The following is an 18,464-nucleotide window of genomic DNA, read 5'->3' on the forward strand; positions in this document are numbered from 1 at the left end:
CTTTCATTAATGTTTTATAGTTTTTGGTTTACAGATCTTTCATTTTATTGGTTAAATTTATTTCTAAATAGTACATATTTTGTGTAAAATAGGTTGTTGTTATCATATAGAAAGCCTACTGGTTTGTGTATGTTGATTTTATATCCTGAGGCTTTACTGAATTTTTTTATTAGTTATAACAGTTTTTTTGTGTGGAGTCTTTAGGATTTTCCATATAAAAGATAATGTCATCTCTAAACAGATACTGTTAAACTTCTTCCTTTCTGATATGGGTGACTTTTCTTTATCTTGCCTTTTATTGTGCAATGGTGTGACTTCTAGTACTATACTAAATAGAAGTGGCAAGAGTGAACATCCTTGTCTTTTGCTTGATCTTAGAGAAAAAAAATTCAAATTTCACCATTGAGTAAAATGTTAGCTGTGGTTTCGGCATATGCTCTATTGAGGGTTTTTTATACCTAATTTTTGAGGGTTTTCATTCATGAAAGGATGTTGAATTTTGTGAAATGCATATACACTGGAATCTATTGAGCAGATCATTTGTTTTTTGTTTTCCGTTCTGTTAATGTGGTGTGTCACATTTATAGATTTTCATATGCTGAACCATCCTTGCATTTCAGGGATAAATCCCAATTGATTATGGTAAATCATCCTTTCACCATGCTGCTGAACTGACATTACGATATTTTATTGGGGAATTTTGCATCTGTGCTCACTGGAGATATTGCCGTGTAATTCTCTTTTCTTATATTGTCATTCTCTGGCTTTCATATAAGAGTAATGGTAGTCTTATAAAATAAAGTAAGTTGTAAATAGTCTGTTCTCTTCAGTTTTGGGAAATACTTTGAGAGGAATTGGTATTACTTCTTTAAATGTTTGATAGAATTCAGCAATGAAGCCACGAATTTCTTGGTTTTTTTTTTTTTTTTTTGACAGGAGATGTCTCGATCTCTTCGAATTTTTTATTTCTTCATGAATCAGGCTTGGTAGCTTGTATGTTTCCAGAAATTTATCCATTTTTTTATTGTACACAATTTGCTGGCACATAATTGTTCATAGTAGTCACTTAAGATCCTTTGTATTTCTCCGGTATCAGTTGTAATATCTTGCATTTCCTTTCTGATTATATTTATTTGACTCTTCTCTTTTTTTCCTAGTCTAGCTAAAGGTTTGTCAATTTTGTTTATCTTTAAAAAAAAACAATTGTTTGTTTTGTTGATACTTTCCATTATTTTCCTAGTCTCTATTTTATTTCTTTCTTCTCTGATCTTATAATTTTCTTCCTGCTATTAAGTCTGGGCTTAGTTTGTTTTTCTTTTTCTGGCATCTTGAGGTGCAATATTAGGATGTTTATTTGAGGGTTTTTTCTTATTTGATATAGACATTTGTTGCTATAACTTTCCATCTTAGAACCACTTTTTGCTGCATTCTGTAAGTTTTGGTATGTTGTGTTTTTATTTTTGTTTGTCTCAAGATAATTTCAAATTTTCCTTTTAATTTATTAATTTACCCATTGATTATTCAGAAGCACATCTTTAAATTTTCACATTATTTGGAAATTTAAAAAATCTGTCTCATATTGATTTGTAGATTCATACCATTGTGTTCAGAAAGAATACTTGACAATGATTTCATTCTTCTTAAATTTGAAATTTTTTTGCCTGATGTAAAATGTATCTGGAGATTGTTGTTTGTGCAATTGAAAGTAATGCATATCCCACTTTTGGTGGCTGGACTGTTCTGGACATACCTGTGAGGTCATTTGGTCCAGGGAATAGTTCAAGTATAATGTTTCCTTATTGTTGTCTGTCTAGATAATCTGCTCATTGTGGGAAGTAGAATATTGAAGTTCCCTACTCTGTGCTGCAATCTACATCTCCCTTTAATTCTATTAACTATTGAATTGTATGTTTAGGTGCTCAGATAGATGCCTGGTGTATTTGCATTTATAATTCTTATATACTCTTAATGAATCAATTAATTTATTATAAGGATCTTCTTTGTGTTATTTAAGTATTTTTGACTTAAAGTTTATTTGAACTGCTATCAGTATAGGTATCTCTGTTCTCTTTTGATTTGTTTGCATAGAACATCTGTTTTCATCTCTTTCCACCTATTCCTACATTTAAGGTAAGATGAATCTCCTGTAAGCAGCATAGGCATGGATCTTATTTGGTTATCCATTCAGCCATTCCATGTCTTTTGATTAAAGATTATAAACTTTTCATATTCAAGGTAACTATTGATATGTAAGGACTTACTACTGCCCTTTTGATAATTGTTTTATGGCTGTTATGTAGATTTTTTTCTTTCTTCCTCTCTTGTTTTCTTCCTTTATGATTAGATGATTTTATGTAGTAGTATGCTTTGAATTTTTTTTTTTTTTTTTGAGATGGAGTCTCGCTCTGTTGCCCAGGCTGGAGTGCGGTGGCATGATCTCGGCTCACTGAAAGCTCTGCCTCCCAGGTTCATGCCATTCTCCTGCCTCAGCCTCCCAAGTAGCTGGGACTACAGATGCACACCACTATGCCCAGCTAATTTTTTGTATTTTTAGTAGAGATGGGGTTTCACTGTGTTAGCCAGGATGGTCTTGATCTCCTGACCTTGTGATCCACCTGCCTTGGCCTCCCAAAGTGCTGGGATTACAGGCGTGAGCCACCACGCTCAGCCTGAATTTTTACTTCTGATATTTTCTTTATTTACTATAGGTTTTTGGTTTTGGTTACCATGAGGCTTACACAAAATATATTGTAGTTATAACAGGCTATGTTGAGCCAACAATAACTTAACTTCAATTACATTGAAAAACTCTGTGCTCTTCTCCTAGCATTTTATGATTTTGATGTCACAGTTTACATCTTTTAATATGAGTATCCCTTAACACAGGTGTCCCCAACCCCTGGGCTGCAGACTGGTACCGGTCTGTGGCCTTTCAGGAACCAAGTTACACAGCAGGAAGTGAGGAGTGGCCAAGCAAGCATTACCACCTGAGCTTCGCCTTCTGTCAGGTCAGCAGTGGCATTAGATTCTCACAGGAGTGTGATCTGCATATGAGAGGGATCTAGGTTGTATGCTCCTTATGAGAATCTAACTAATGCCTGGTGACCTGGCATGGAGGAATTTCATACCAAAACCATCCCCTACCCCCTACCCCCCAGTCCACGGAGAAATTGTCTCCTATGAAACTGGTCCCTGGTGCCAAAAAGGTTGGGGACCACTGCCATAACAAATCATTGTAGCTACTACTATTTCAAAGAGTTTTGTCCTGAAATCTTCATACTAAAGATATAAGAGATTTGCAAGTTACCATTATAGTATTAGAGTATTCTGAATTTCAGTATGTACTTAGTTTCACTAGGGAGATTTTTATTTTCATATATTAATATGCTACCAATGAGTATTGTTTTCTTTCAGCTAAAGGACTGTTCTTTACCTTTTTTTTTTTTTTTTTTAAACAGAGTCGTACTCTTGTGAGATCTTGGCTCACTGCAACCTCCACCTCTGCCTCCTGGGTTCAAGGAATTCTCCTGCCTCAGCCTCCAGAGTAGATGGGATTACAGGCACCCACTAACATGCCAGGCTAATTTTTGTATTTCAGCACCATGTTGGCCAGGCTGGTCTCAAACTCCTGACCTCATTATCCACCCGCCTCACCCTCCCAAAATGCTGGGATTACAGGTGTGAGCCACCATGCTGGGCCAGCATTTCTTTTAAACCAGGTCTAGTGGTGATGAACTTCCACAGTTTAATTTGTCTGGGAAAATTCTTACTTGTTCTTCATTTCAGAAGGACAGATTTGTTGGGTATAGTATTATTGGTTGCCAATTTAAAAAATTATTTCAGTTTATTTAATGTAATTATTCAGTTTCTTTGTTTCTTGACTTTTAGTCTCTGCTGAGAAATCAGAGGATAATCTTATAAAGACTTCTTTGTATGTGATAAGTTTATTTTTTCTGTTGCTTCTTAAAATTCTCGCCTTTGGCAATTGAAAACTGTATTATAAATGCATTGGTAAAAATCACTTTATATTTAATTTATTTAGTTATTTGGGCTTCCCTGAATCTGGTAGGTATAAGTTAATTTCTAGCTCCAGATTTGAAAATTTTCTGCCATTATTTACTTAAAGAAGATTCCTGCCTCTTCCTTTTCTGTGTTCCTCTGGGACACCTGTATTGCATTCAGTGGTTTGCTTGATAGTTTTCTATAACTCCTGTAGGATTTATTTACTCTTTTTGTGCTTTTTGTTTTGTTTCTCTCACAGGGTAATTTCAAATGACCTGATCTTAATCTCACTGACCCTTTCTTCTGGTTAATCAAGTCTACTGTTGAAGTTATTTGAAGAAATTTTTCAGTTTAGTTAATTGTGTCTTTAGCTCCAGAATTTGTGTGTTTTTTTTATGGTTTCTCTCTTTTTTGATCTTATAATTTTGTCTGTGTACATTTTTACTGATTTTATTTATATATGTTTTGATATTCTCTTTTAGCTCACTGAGCATTGAAATATAATTACTTTGAATTTTTTGTCAGACTTTTGTAAATCTCCGTTTTTTAGGGTAACTTACTGGTGCTTTATTTTTATGGTAGTGTCATGTTTCCCTGATTGTTTGTAATCCTTATGGCCATGTGTTGGTGACTGTGCATTTCAAGTAGGCACTTGTTCCAATAAATATAGACTGACTTTGACAGGAAAAGCCCTTCACCAATCATCTTGTCCAGAATTCTGGGCAGGCATCTGGTATGGTCCATGGTAAGCTTGTTGCTGGAGTTCTCAGGCAGGCTCACCCAGTGCTTGGTTCTATAGGGTTGGGCCTGCAGCCTGGGTTCACCAGGATTGACCTGTTGATTGGGTCTACAATGATGGTTCTATAGCCTTTCTCCATGTTGTTGGGCAGGAAGCCTGAATTAAGTAGGCAAGCCTGAATCCTGGGTCCACAGAGGCTGACTTGGCACAGAGGAAGTCTTGAGTCTGTGTCTGCAGTGTCCAGCCAGGTACTGGGATGGGCGTGGTGTCTGTGATGGAACTGGAGCCTGAATGTATAGATTCTAGCCTAGCCCTGGAGAAATCCAAGAGCCAGCATCGATGGCTATAGGCCTGGGTCCTCAGTTTTCAGAGGCTGTCCTAAAGACTGAGTCCACAGGGGTGGTTCCTGAGCCTTGTTCCACAGGGAAAGCGTGTGCAGGAGTCTACTGGTGTGGTTCTGGACTCAGGATACACTGAAACATGTCTTGATCTTGGGACTGGAGCCTGGTGCTCTGGGGACCAGCCTGGGTCCTGGGGCAGTGTAATGCATTGGAGTCCTAGAACCTGGGTCTGCAAGGTCTGGTCTGGAGCATAGGGCTACAGAAGCCAGGCTGGAGGCTGGATGTGTGCATGCTGATCTGGAGGTTAGATTCATGAGGACTGGCTTGGAGCCTGGGGCACAGGACCGGGTTCAGATCTGGGGTCATCCTGAAGGCTGAATGTGTGGGTACAGGCCTGGGTCCTGGGGCTGTGTGGGCTGGCCTGAAACCTGGGTGTGCAAGGGAAATCCTAGAACCTGGGTTTGCAGAGGCTGGACTGGCAGTGGCAACTTTTGAGATAGTCCTGATCTTTGAGTTTACTGGAGCACAGGATTATAGGGGATGGTCTTGAGTATATGCAGGCTCGTATGCTCAGTCTTCCGGTGCTGACCTGAAGTCAAGGGTTTTAGTAACTGGACAGGTGCTGGGTTATACGTGAAGACTGATTCTGAGGAGGCAGCCTGGAGCCTGTATCTGTAGGAGCTAGCCTAGTGCTGGGATTGGCCTGAAACCTGGGACCACAATAGCCATCTTGGTGTTGGGGTAGGGCTGTAGCCTTGGACCATGGTGCCTGCCTGAAGATTGGGGTCCTGCGGGACTTCCTGGCACTGGTTTTACTGTGGTAGGTGCAGTGTTGAAGTCTGAGGCAAAGTTCAATACTCCCTGACCTTCCTTCACATAGGGGATATTTCTGTTCACAGTATATAGCCTGGGAGTAAGAGGAAGGGTGATGTGGGTTGTATAAAACTCTCCTTACTACTCGCTTCAATGTTTTATTCTTATTTCTGTGCTATCCAAGTGTCACAATCTATCACTTGGTTTGATGAGTTCCTGTGAGGGTACTTTATTTACAGGTAGTTTCAAATTGAGGTATTTGTGAAGGGATGAATGTGGAAAGTTTCTATTCTGCCATCTCGTTGACATCACTCCAAGGATTTTTGTTATAATAAACATTGTGAAAATGTCCCACGTAATTGAACTTGAAAAGCAGGCAATTTAATTCCTGTATTCCTGAAAGTTTTCTGTCTACCTAGGCTGGTTCAGAAGTTAAGCAGTTAGTTAATCCTCTGCTAAGTACAAAGTCCTCTCACTCCCTTCCTACCTCTCCCATGCCTCTGCACATCCCGTACTGGAAAATCCCTCCCCTCTGGGGGAAAGTAGCTTGGTCTTGATTTCTTTCTTGAACAAATCCTATACCTTTATATCTTATGTAACTTCCATTTTACTTGATGCTGCTCTTTCATGTTTCTCATGTTGCTATCCAGGTTCATGAACCCCTGGGGATTTGCGAGAATGCAGACTTAGTTTCCAAAGGCGGGTAGACCCTGAGGTTCAACATTTCTAAGAGATTTTCCAAAGATGCTGCTGCTGCCTCACACGTCAGGACCATTTTACGAGGGTGAGCCTGGAAGTCTTTCTTCCACCCACCAACCTGCCATGGATCAGGAAAGGCATGTAAGCCACACTTCAAGAGCAGAGGCCACAAGACCAAGGGAGCCCAAGGCCATGTCTGAGCTCATCCAAGCACATGAGGTGCCTGAGAGGAGAGAGTCATTGCACCTCTGGCCACATGGGTTATTGGCTGTGAGCCCTGAGACAGCAGCTCAGATGTATCACTTGTGCCACCTGGAGCTGGCTCAGGAGTCCATCTACCCAGATCATACTTGTTTGCCCTGCTGAGAATAACTCCATCGAACACCCAGCCCCTTTAATCAAGAACTATAGCAGACAAAGTTTCTTAGCATGCTGATGTTTAATGATCTATACTACATGATTAGGCTCAAGATGTGTGTATTTTCTAAAACGCTGGTCTAAGATCTCAAACACGTGCAAAATAGGATAACAAACAAGTACAAAGCTGCTCAGCCACTGAAGAGTCGTCAGGAGAGAAGTGCTGATGGCCACGGCATGTGGGAGCAGCACATGGCCAGGTCTGTGAGTAGGTTTCACTTAGTGGAATCCCTCCAAGCAGGTCTTGTTCAGGAGGCTGAAGTATGTCCTCCACGGTCTGGTGCTGATGGTGAAGAAGCAGGTGAAAGTCTGAGAGAACAAGCACAGGAGGGGACAATGGGTCAGGGAGGCTCAGGAAGCTCCTGGCTCAAGCTCTGAACAATGGCTTCCTCTCCACATTGCCCTTTCCCAGGTCAAGCAGTGGGAAGACAGGGGCTCTGGCCATCAGGTGCTGCCCCCAAGCCTGAGTCCTGGGCTGTTCTGGAGGTTTGAGCTGAACTGCAGCTCTCTTCTGACCCAGGGGCAGTCGTGCCATGTGTCCCACTCCCTAGCAGTGGCCCTCAGGGGAACCCCGGGCTGTCCTGGTGTGATCCCTGCACCTAAGAGCAGCAGGAGAATGTGTTGTCCCAGTGGAAGCAGTTCCCAGATTTAAGCAATTAGCTACCTATTTGTTAATATTACAGTAAAGGGGTTGATTAAGCGTAGGAAGAGTTTTCCCAGAGCCAGGCTTTACTTGGAGCTTGTCCCCTAGAGCAGGTGCTGCAGCTCAGCTCAGGCCCTGGGAGGAAGGTAGTGGAGCTCCTTCTCAGCCTTTTCTCATAAAAGAGGGGAGTGTTTGTTCCTGTGAGCCGAACTGCAGTGTTTGTTGTCTCTCCTCTAGGTCTAGCCACCCAGCGAGTCTACCAAGCTCTGGGCTGGTACTGGAGGTTGTCTACTCAGAGTCCTGTGATGTGAACTGTCTATGGGTCTTTCAGCTGTGTATACCAGCACCTGTTCTGGTAGAAGTGGTGGGGTGGGGGTACAGTGGACTGTGTGAGGGTTCTTAGATTTGGTGGTTTAATGTTCAATTTTTGTGCTGATAGCCACCTGATGGAAGGGCCATCAGGTGGGGGCAGGGCTAGGCATGTCTGAGCTCAGACTTTCCTTGGGCGGCTCTTGCTGCGGCTGCTGTTGGGGTTGGGGTGAGATTCCCAGGTCACTGAAGTTGTGTATCTAGGAGGATTATGGCTGCCTTTGCTGAGTCACGCAGGTTGTCAGGGAAGTGGGAGAAAGCCGGCAGTCACAGGCCTCACCCAGCTCCCACGCAAACTGAAGGGCTGGTCTCACTCCCACTGTAACCCCCACAACAGCCCCAAGTCTGTTTCTAGGTGGTGGGCAAAATGAGCTTGAGAACTTGCCCCAGGCTACCCATCTCCTGGCTGGGAAGAAAAGGGCTTGGTTTTTCCCCTGCCTGTGGAGTCTACACACAGGATTCGCACCCTTTCCTGAGTTCTGGCCAGGAAGCTTCTCACCCATTCAAATTGTTACACAGTTCAGCTAGAGATTTCCTTCTCCGTGTGGAGTCTTGTTCCCCGCTCCTCTGACAGCCCTCCCAGTGGAACCCTGTGGCACCAGGCAGGAGTGGCCTACTTGGGAGACCCAGCAAGCTCCCAGGGCCTTCCTGTTGCTTCCTCTACCCCTGTATTTCACTCTGTTCTCTAAATTGACTCAGCTCCAGGTAAGGTAGGAAACTTATCCCACAAACAGACCTTCAGTTTCTCCACTGGGGGTATGAGTTCAGGAGAGGAAGGTCTCCGTTTCCCACTTCTGCAGTCGGGGCACTCACAGTAGTTGAGGTGTCTCCTGGGTCCTGCAGGAGCGGTTTGCTTCTTTCAGAGGGTCTGTGGATCCTCTTGGGATTGCTGGATTTTTGTTGCAGTCAATCTGGAGCTAGAATTCGCAATGTGAGCTTCTGCACGCTGCTCTGTTCAAAGCTACAATCTAGTCCTGTCTCCTGTCTGCCATGATGATCCACCACTGATTTTGTTTTAGCTGTTTTAATAAGTTTATTAGGTTTATAAGTAGCAATATGGATAGATCTCAAAATCAGGATTTGGTATTTATTTATTTATTTATTTATTTATTTATTTATTTATTATGCTTTAAGTCCTGGGATACATGTGCAGAACATGCAGGTTTGTAACATAGGTGTACATGTGCCCTGGTGGTTTGCTGCACCCATCAACTTGTCATCTAGGTTTTAAGCCCGACATGCACTAGATATTTGTCCTAATATTCTCCCTCCCCTTGCCCCCCATCCCCCGATTGTCCCTGGTGTGTGATGTTCCCCTCCCTGGGTCCATGTGTTCTCATTGTTCAATTCCCACTTGTGAGTGAGAACACGTGCCACCACCAATTTTTTTAATGTTGAGTTTTGAGAGTTTATTACATATACTAGATACTAATTGTTTGATGGATATACGGTTTGCAAATATTTTCTCCCACTCTGTAGTTTGTCTTTCCATCCCCCTCACATGGACTTTCCCTGAGCAAAAGCTTTTAATTTTAATAAGAAAGAATTTATCAATTTATTTTTTTTATGTGTAATGATTGGAGGTTTAGTTTAAAATGCATTTTCTGTGCATGGTGTTTTCATGTGCATATTAATTTATATTTTATGTCTCTAGAGATCTGCCCTTTTTCATTACTAGTATTTTTATTTCTTTATCTCTTTCTCCTTCCCTCTCTCTCTCTTTCCTCACTCTGCCGAAGAGCATGAGAACAGTGTTGACCAGATACTCATGGCTGAACACTTCCCCGCCACGGTGGAGTTTGTGTCACACGCATTCCACCTGCAGAGCACAGACTCATGTGCCTACAAGCTGGTGCATGTCCTGAGTTCCTGGAGGAAGAAAGTTGGTAGCCACGTCCTGTCCTTCCCAGGCCTCCTTTACTTGCTACCGATAATGACAGGGGTGTGGTGTCTAATTAAGGAGTCTTGGTTTATCATTTGTAGTCTATAACAAGGTAAAATTTGAGGTCTATAGTATAGTAAGGTAAAACAAATAAAATCTAGTTTAGTAATTTTAAGATTTTAGAAAACATTTTACTTTGAAATATCTAAGAAGTTATTCAAATCTAATTAATAGTGCATAAAACATTTTTCTAAATCTTCATCTTTTCTATGACATTATTCAACTGAAGGATGACTTCAAAATAAGGACTACTAAGGAGATGAAGCTACTGAGTTAAAAAAAATTCTGGACTAGAAATGTCCATGAAGAAAGATTGAGAAGTACTTCAAAGACATAAAATAACAACAAATACTTAGAAAAATGGGAAAACTGGAGAGAAAGAGAGAGAGATCTGCAGATTCAGAAGCAATAAGGAACCCCCATCAGTGCTGAGTGGCTGCTGTGTGGTCAGTTCCTCTTCTCTGATTTCCACCTGCGCTGAGCTCGTTAGTGGGTCTGCACTTAATGAACTGAAGGTTCTTTTACACTCTTTCTCAGACCACAGCTTTTAATCCTAAATGTTTTTCGTTTTAATCAAGTCACTACAGAATACAACCAGGAATGCACTGTTTACCTGGGCTGCAGGTATGGACACTGAAAATACTCTCCCAATGGAGCACTTTTGGTTAGGAGGGAGAAGTGGGATTGCTCTTCCTCCTTCAGCACTAAGATCCTGCAAGAAGGGCAGAGGGACTCCAACCCTGCACAGAGCTTAAGCCTCTGGAAAGACTCTGTGCAAGGCCCTGGCTGGTTCTCTGTCCCCTGCTCTCTGGGTGGAACCTTCCACGTGGCTTCCTGAATCTGGCCGTCCCTGGGTCAGTGTGGGGTTTGATAAGAACGTATGAATGAGGAAGGAGGATATGGAATGGAATGAAATAGAATTGAGTGAAAAGAAGAGCAAGAAAAATTTCAAAGTACATTTTGCAATGGGGCAGATGTTATTTCTTGAAGCTGTTGTCCCAGGGGTGTGTGCCTATGTGTAGTGGGAGTGCTGTGTGTCATTCTTCTTGCTGGAGGTCCGGTGGAAGGATTAACAACACGCTGTAGATGAGGCTCCCTCTGTCCCAGAGCTGAGGTTACCCTGAAAACCCTTGGAGAGCCAATACCCTCCCGGGCACGTGGCACCGTCCTCTGGGAATGCAGTTGCAGGATCAGATGCCTGCTGAGAGTGAAGCCGGGTCTCATCGCGGGAGAGTTGGAGGTGAAGCTGGAGACAGAGGATGCATTAACGGGGTCTGACTCAGCCTGTGTCTGCTCCAGGACCCGCCATGCACACCTGCTCTTTGCTCTTAACTCCTTAATCTGGAATAAGGTTCCCCCGATTTTACCACCAGTGAGCTGATGCCAAGCCCATGAGTGAGATCCCTAATGGAGTAGCATGTTTGGGCCTCTCCCTACAGTGACTGCATCTTCACTTTCAGGTATTTAGGTGCAGCAAGAGGGGCGTGTTCACTGTAATCTCTCTGTGTATATTAGATAGAGTCCAAGACCATATTCTCAATGGAGCTACTGCTGGGGAGATCTAGATGTGGGAAATTTGAAGACGACATTGACAACTGCCCTTTTCAAGAAATCCCAGAGCTGAACGATGTAAGACAGGACACCAGCTTCCCTCCTGGACACAGCTGTGGATGCCTCATGGGGTGTGGTGTGGGCACGGGTGCAGCTGACAAAGAGACTTAGAAGAGTGAGCCCGCAGCAGCCTCTACCAGGCTGCCCTGCTCATGCCTTAGTGGGGAGGACAGAGGGGCAGGCAGCCAGGGGTCCACTTGCAGGCTCCTGGCCAGTCTGAGTTTTCTGACTCTGCCCTGTCACGCCACTGCAGCTGCCTGCATGCAGGACACATGGGCTTCACACTGCTCTTGCCCCCCTGGGGTCCCGGTCTCCCAAGCCTGAGTACAGGCTGTTCCCTCTCTGGTCTTCCTCCCCAGTCTTCATCTACCTTCTGAAGAAAGAGCCTGGTGGGGATCCAGTATCACCTCTCTCTGAGTGTGCAGTTCTCAGTCTCCCCCTCCCCCAGTCTAGAGCCTGAGGCAGGTGGAGGCTGAGGAGGGGCCCCACTGCCCTCCCTCCCTCGTCCTGTCCTGGCCCCTGCTGAGCTGCAATGCCTGCTCCAGAGGGCAAGGACAGGGGACAAGGGGAAGCTCAGCTCTGGGGAGAGCCTGCCTAGGACAGGTGGACCCCTCATCAAAGGATTAACTAATAGGTTAAACATTGGCCTACATCTGAGAGCAGCTCTGGGGAGACAGAGTGACTTTTGGTGCTCTCGGGGGTATGAATCACTCAGGCCAGCCTGTGGAGTCCCGGGAGGCCACTGTCTGGGAAGCGGGTCCTAACACGGGTTACCCTGAGTGAAGAGGGAGCCCCAGATCCGGAAGCAGCTAAGAAATGTCCCAGGAGTTGTAGTCCCAGCTACTCGGGAGGCTGAGGCAGGAGAATGGCACGAACCCGGGAGGCGGAGCTTGCAGTGAGCGGAGATCGCGCCACTGTACTCCAGCCTGGGTGACAGAGCGAGACTCCGTCTCAAAAAAAAAAAAAAAAAAAAAAAAAGAAATGTCCCAGGAGTAAGGCTGGATGGCCCTACATGAGGACGAGAGCTGTATCCATCAATTGACAGCTTGGGAAATGTGCAAGGTGGATATTGATCCTTTGCTCAGAGTGGGAGCCACGAGCTTCCTGAGCCCCTGTCCCCAGTGCCTTGCCCATGCTTTCCCTCCCAGACACTCACCTGCTTCTTCACTTTTAGGACCCAGCCCTGGGTAACGCAGTGTGAGCTCCTGTAAAAGAACTGCTCAGAGGTTCCCCTGATTGCTTCTCACCCGCAGGCCCAGGCTCAGGTTGCCCTCACCTCTGTGGACACTGGCATTTCTGCAAAGGTGGCTCTGCGGTAGCCGACCTACTCCATACTTGTTTGTTGTTTTCAATTTACAATTCCTTGGATTAATGACTGGGCATGTAGATGCTGTCAAAGGAAATTCCACACTTCTCCAGGTTCCTCAGGTAGAATACAGGTCATTAAACATCAACATTTCCAGAAGCTTTGTGTGCTAGTGTTCTGGAAGGAGGGGCCTGGGCAGTTGATGGAGTTATTCTCAGCAGGGCAGCCTCCTGGGCTCTCAGGGGTAAGTTTTTCTCCCTTGTTGAGCCGCTTCCAGAGGCACAGCTAAGGTGCATCTGAGCTGTCACTTCAGGGCCCCTTGCAGGCTGCAGAGGGGCAGTGAGGGTGGCCTCCCGGGGCACCGGATGTGCACATGGAGCAGGACAGGGACTCGGGATCCCACACAGCACATGTGACATTGGCACTAATGCTCAGGGTGCATGTATACCTAGTGTGTTAGCTGAGAATAGCCAGCAGCTATGGACACCCTGTCCATATCTCCCAGACCAGGCTTCGGCATGCATTCTCTGTAAAATTAAAGGAGTAACTATTTTGGTCTTTATAGGCTTATAGTCACTTTCCCAACTACCCAGCACTGCCGTTGTTTGTTGAAAGCAGCCATAGGAAATGCATAAACAAATAAGAGCAGTCCTGTGCCAACAACACTTTGTTTACACATGGAGACAAGCAGACCGGGCTGCTTTTGGTCCTCGGGTCATAGTTGCCAACCCCTGACCTAACAGGCCTTCTGAGTGCAGCTGCCGCTGGTATCCCAAGTACCAATACATGGGTAGCTCCCAACTCATGCACCTGCGATGTGCGCAGCTTGACTAGTGGCTTTCTCCACGTAACTGGAGCTCCTCCAGCAGAGCAGGTACACCCCACAGGTGTGGGAAAGGTCAAGTCTGAGAGTCACACTCCTTCTTCAGGAGGGAGGCAGGTGAATGTCCCAGTCTCCCAGCCTCCTGGCACCCGATTCAGAGGTGTGTGCCACATGGTTCTCAGAGCTCCCCAGCAGGATGAACGCCCCCGGCCCCAGAGTAACCCATCGAGAACAGACACCTTGTGTTTCCCTTCTCCATCTCCCTTTCTCACTTGTGCCTCCTGGGATCACCTCCAGATAAACCACCTGCACCCACCAGTCTGCGTTTCAGGGTCCGCCTGAGAGAACCCAACACAAGACCTATGGTGCGTTTGGACCATCATCTTGGCACGTGGACTCCATAGAGTTGCTGGGAGGCTGGCCTCTAGACTGTGGGTGTTCAGGCAAAGCAGAGGAAGACCCAGGCCCGGAGACCTCCCTGCGGCCTGTCAACACTGAGGTGGGCACAGCTGCTGCACTTTGTCCCATCTGGTGGGTGGTTCTCTAGAACCCACACAGCCCTGCCCTGCCTTGCTCCAGACTTGAGCAGATTTTCCTCTGAGACCCTCCCACCACCTCTCCTGTCTGCTCCCACCCTTGGACCTTCTTGTGACCCTGACTCCATCAGCAGAAGGAAGCTCAGAGGAGGCGCTTTATCCACCGTGATTCCAACAAGTGTCCTCCAAACAATCCACCCCACTCATTCCATTCGAGAACCATTTCTGAGGCAGCTCCCAGGACAGGGTCTCATGGGGAATGAGCCCACTGAGGTGATGGGGGTCCTGGCTCAGGACCTTCTGGGAGCACAGCCGTCCCTCATGGAGCAAGGGGAGAGGAGCCCACTCCAAGGCACTGGTCCCTGGGAGGATGCACTAATTCCTGCCTGACTCAGACTACACGTGTGGGTCTTTAATAGTTTTCTATACCTTCTAGAAGGGAATATTCACGAAATATAGGATGTTTCCTGGTTACAAATGTATCTCCAGGGTTCAAAGCAGTGCATGACTTGAACTGCATGCTTGGATTTTGCATGCAGACAGGGCTAGTATTGAGGGCTCTGTTGCTTTGGAAAGATATCTCCAATCTCATGCTTACCATCCATTCCTGCTCCTGCAGTTGACCTCCCGGTCACGTCTCTTTCTGGAATCTCTATAGTGAAGAATCAGGGAATTGCGGCCATGAATGCTATGTATGGTCACAAGGTGGGTCTGTAAGTAAATCCTGTGCCAGAGGCCAAGGCCAGGGACATGCTGGGAACACCTAGTCGGTAGCATCCCTGGGCCTCAGCCCCAGTAAAGAAAAGGGGCACAGACTGTAGCGTAGTGTCACAGATTTCCTCCTTCCCCAGAAATGTGAGTTCTCATCCAGGTCTGCATCCTCCAGGTCCTAGTCTCTCATCCTCTGTCTCTGCATCATTTACGTGGAGATGACAACTTTTCCTTGGCTGCCCTCAAATGGCTACAGCTGAAATAAAATGAAATAGTAGAAGAAAATACTAACTATTAATCTATTCAAAAATGTGTTAGATATGCATTTCCTTATTCTGCACTGCAGCCACTTCCTTGTCTGCTAGGGAGACATCTGGACACTTTCCTCTCGTTTCCCAGTGTGTCAGGGATGAAACATAGCCCTGGGGACGTTATAGGACTGAACAGAAAGTAACAACAATGTGGAAAACTTGGGTAGGGCCTTGCACACTTCCTGTGCCTCTCTTCTCAAGACAGAGCAAAGGCAGATGAGGTGGAGCCTGAGGAGAAGTGGCTATCAGTATATTTTCACAGGGACCACATCCCAGCTGTCGGTGGTTCTGGCCCTGTGTCTTGTGTCTGGATGACTTCCACCAATTCCCAGAAGAGACTCAGAATCTCTGGATAATAACATTAGACACACGAATGGGTAGAATCAAATAGAATTAAAGTTTTACAGTAAATAAAGGTGAAGATCAGTTTGAGGAATAATGTAAGAGCATCTACCTGCACCAAGAACGGAGCAGGTGTGTGGCAGTGGTGGAAAGGGAGCAAGAGGGCTTTGGAATTCTCAGAAAATTACCTGCTTCCTTAACTTCTGGTCCAGCCAAGGTGGAGTGAAGTTCATCAAGAACACAGGAATTCAAAAACCCAATTCTCAAAATCAATCGCAAAAGTATTAAAACAAAAACTCTAGACAAAATAACAGTTCTTTGCTGTTTAAACTTAACAGCAAAGAACAATTCACAAATTGGGTAGCAATCAAAAGTAGAAAATGTTTAGAGCCCTCTGCTCTAGTATCATTAGCAGCACACTTTTGTAAGCTGAACATGGAAGCAAAATATAGAAATTAGCTGATTAGCCAGAGCTAGGCATTCGCTTTGCCTGGGCATGGTGTGGTGGGAGGCGTTTGCCTCATTCGGGGATCATGTACTGGGAGATGTCTAGTTATATAAGCAATTGGCTGGTTTGACTGTTTGTGACTGACTGAGGCTAGGTTTGTCTTTTAAAATGTCAGTTACAAGTAATGCCTCCAAAGTAAGCATCTGTTTGCTTACATAAGAGCTACAGTACAGAGACAACCTCAAGCTAATGGCCTTATTTGCTTTAATAATCATGAGAGGCTGGCCAAAGCTTTGGGCATTAACTCTGCTCTCTGTCATCATTATAACGGACTTAGTTGGTCTCAGTATGGTATTCATAAGATGCCAGGCTGAGTAATTCTTTTTGTTGTTCTTCATGTTTTTGTCATTCTCACTGGGGTGATGTTGTTTGACAAACAGTAGGTGGCTCCACGCAAACATTTAAGACTCAAGAGGACACAGTGAGCCAAGAGGACTAATCTGACCATCAGGAGGGAAATACTGAGACTAAATATGCTCTATAATCAAGGCCACCATGACCCAAATCAATTAAAGTCAAATAAATCAAAGAATGAGCCAAACGAAAAATGGACTTGTTTTAAACAAGTGCCTTATTAGTTGATTTCTTGCAACTGAGCTTCTCCCCAGACGTATTTACCTAAGTGCAGCAGACAGTGACAGCCATCTCACACCCCGCTCCCTGTTCAGCAAAGAGGTATTCCAAAGCAATACTGTGAACTACAACAAGTTTAGCAAGATGATTTGGAGGAGGCTGTGGCATTATAGCCTTTGCAGTAGAATCAGCTGTATGTTTGCAACATATGTCTCATCACCTCATTTATATATATGTCAAGACAGGAAAGGAGTATTCTACCACAAGATGCCAATTTAGGGGGATATATGCCTGCTGGCAAATTCTTTGTTATTCTACAATGCAAATTAAAGGGTGTTGACCAAAGCTTAGTTTGCAGACAGTTAGGGAGTAAGAGTGGTGCTGGTGAAATCCGCAATGCACATGGACCTTTTATTTCTCATTTATCAAAGCCTGGATTTGCTCATTCTTATGGCTGATTATTAAATCTTCTACAGATAAAAATATACCCTGGAGGGGCACAACAGACAGTTCCCTGTGGGGTGCTTTGTGTGTTAGCAGCTACCAGAAGATAAGCATTAGTATTACTCAGCCAAGGCTATTTTATTCAATTATCGCATGGCTGAAGGCTACCCACAGTGAGGGGATTTGGGTTATGAACGTATCTATAAATTGCTGCATAATCTTTCCCTTTGGTTTTTAAATTTCATTTCTGGCAAGACTTCACTGCAAAATCCTCACTAGAGATTCTGTCTACTGTTAGATTTAAACAAGAAATCTGAACATATGAATCTTAAAGTATAATCCACATATGCAATTCCAACATGCATTCACACTAGGGGTATCAGTAAAACTTGTTATAGGGTGAACTAGAGGATCTCTAAAATCATATAGGAATTTAAGTTTGGCATGACCTCTCCAACATTCAGCTATGATTCTTGCTGAAGCTATTGCTTGGGAGATCCTGATCATAGCATTATTCTGCCACTCATAAACAAAAAGAATGCACAGGGAAAAGAGAGAAAGGAACAATTATTTTATGATGACATTAAGAGAAGTCTTGATTCATGATCTTGGGAAAGCTGTCTACGCCTAGAATGTCATCTGCTTCTGGGCAGTTTCACCTTGGAATCGTCAATGGATGTGCAGTTACAAGAGTCTGAAGGGGACCTTTTGAGATGAGAAATGTGGACCCAAGGCTCAAGGCCCTTAAGTTTTGCTGAAGTGTGGATACTGAGAGGAACTTGGTGTGGTCATTTCCAGTGGGGTTTAGGCACAGTCTTTTTCTGGTGTCATTTTTAAAAGACTCAATCTCTGGGTTCTAGATTATGAACAGTCTGGTTGTCATCAGTTGGTGGGTCATGTAAGACTTCTTTTACTTGATGAAAATACACTTTGAAATAATGCAGTAAAATGTATAACGCTGACTCATGTTGGAATTTATAAAATCAGGAGATACATAAGTCTCTATTATTAGGTGCATAGGTCTTCTGGTAACGAGTTCATGAAATATTAATCTGTATTTTCTTGTAGGAGTGGATCTGATTGCCACCAAAACTGATAGGAATACATTTGGCCAAGAAAGTCTTGTTGATTGATTAGCTTTTCCAATTTCAGTCTTAAAATGCCATTTGCCCTTTCTCCTATACAATTAAGTATGATAGAAATAATGCTAATGCCATCGTGCATGTAATACCTTATTTAACTGTGTTATAACTTGTCCAGTGAAATGAGGATTTCTGTTGCTGGAGATTTATTCAGGAATTCCCCATCAAGAAAACACATTTTCTAAAAACCTT

The sequence above is a fragment of the Papio anubis genome, chromosome 16 (assembly GCF_008728515.1).
Source record: "Papio anubis isolate 15944 chromosome 16, Panubis1.0, whole genome shotgun sequence".
Classification (NCBI taxonomy): domain Eukaryota; kingdom Metazoa; phylum Chordata; class Mammalia; order Primates; family Cercopithecidae; genus Papio; species Papio anubis.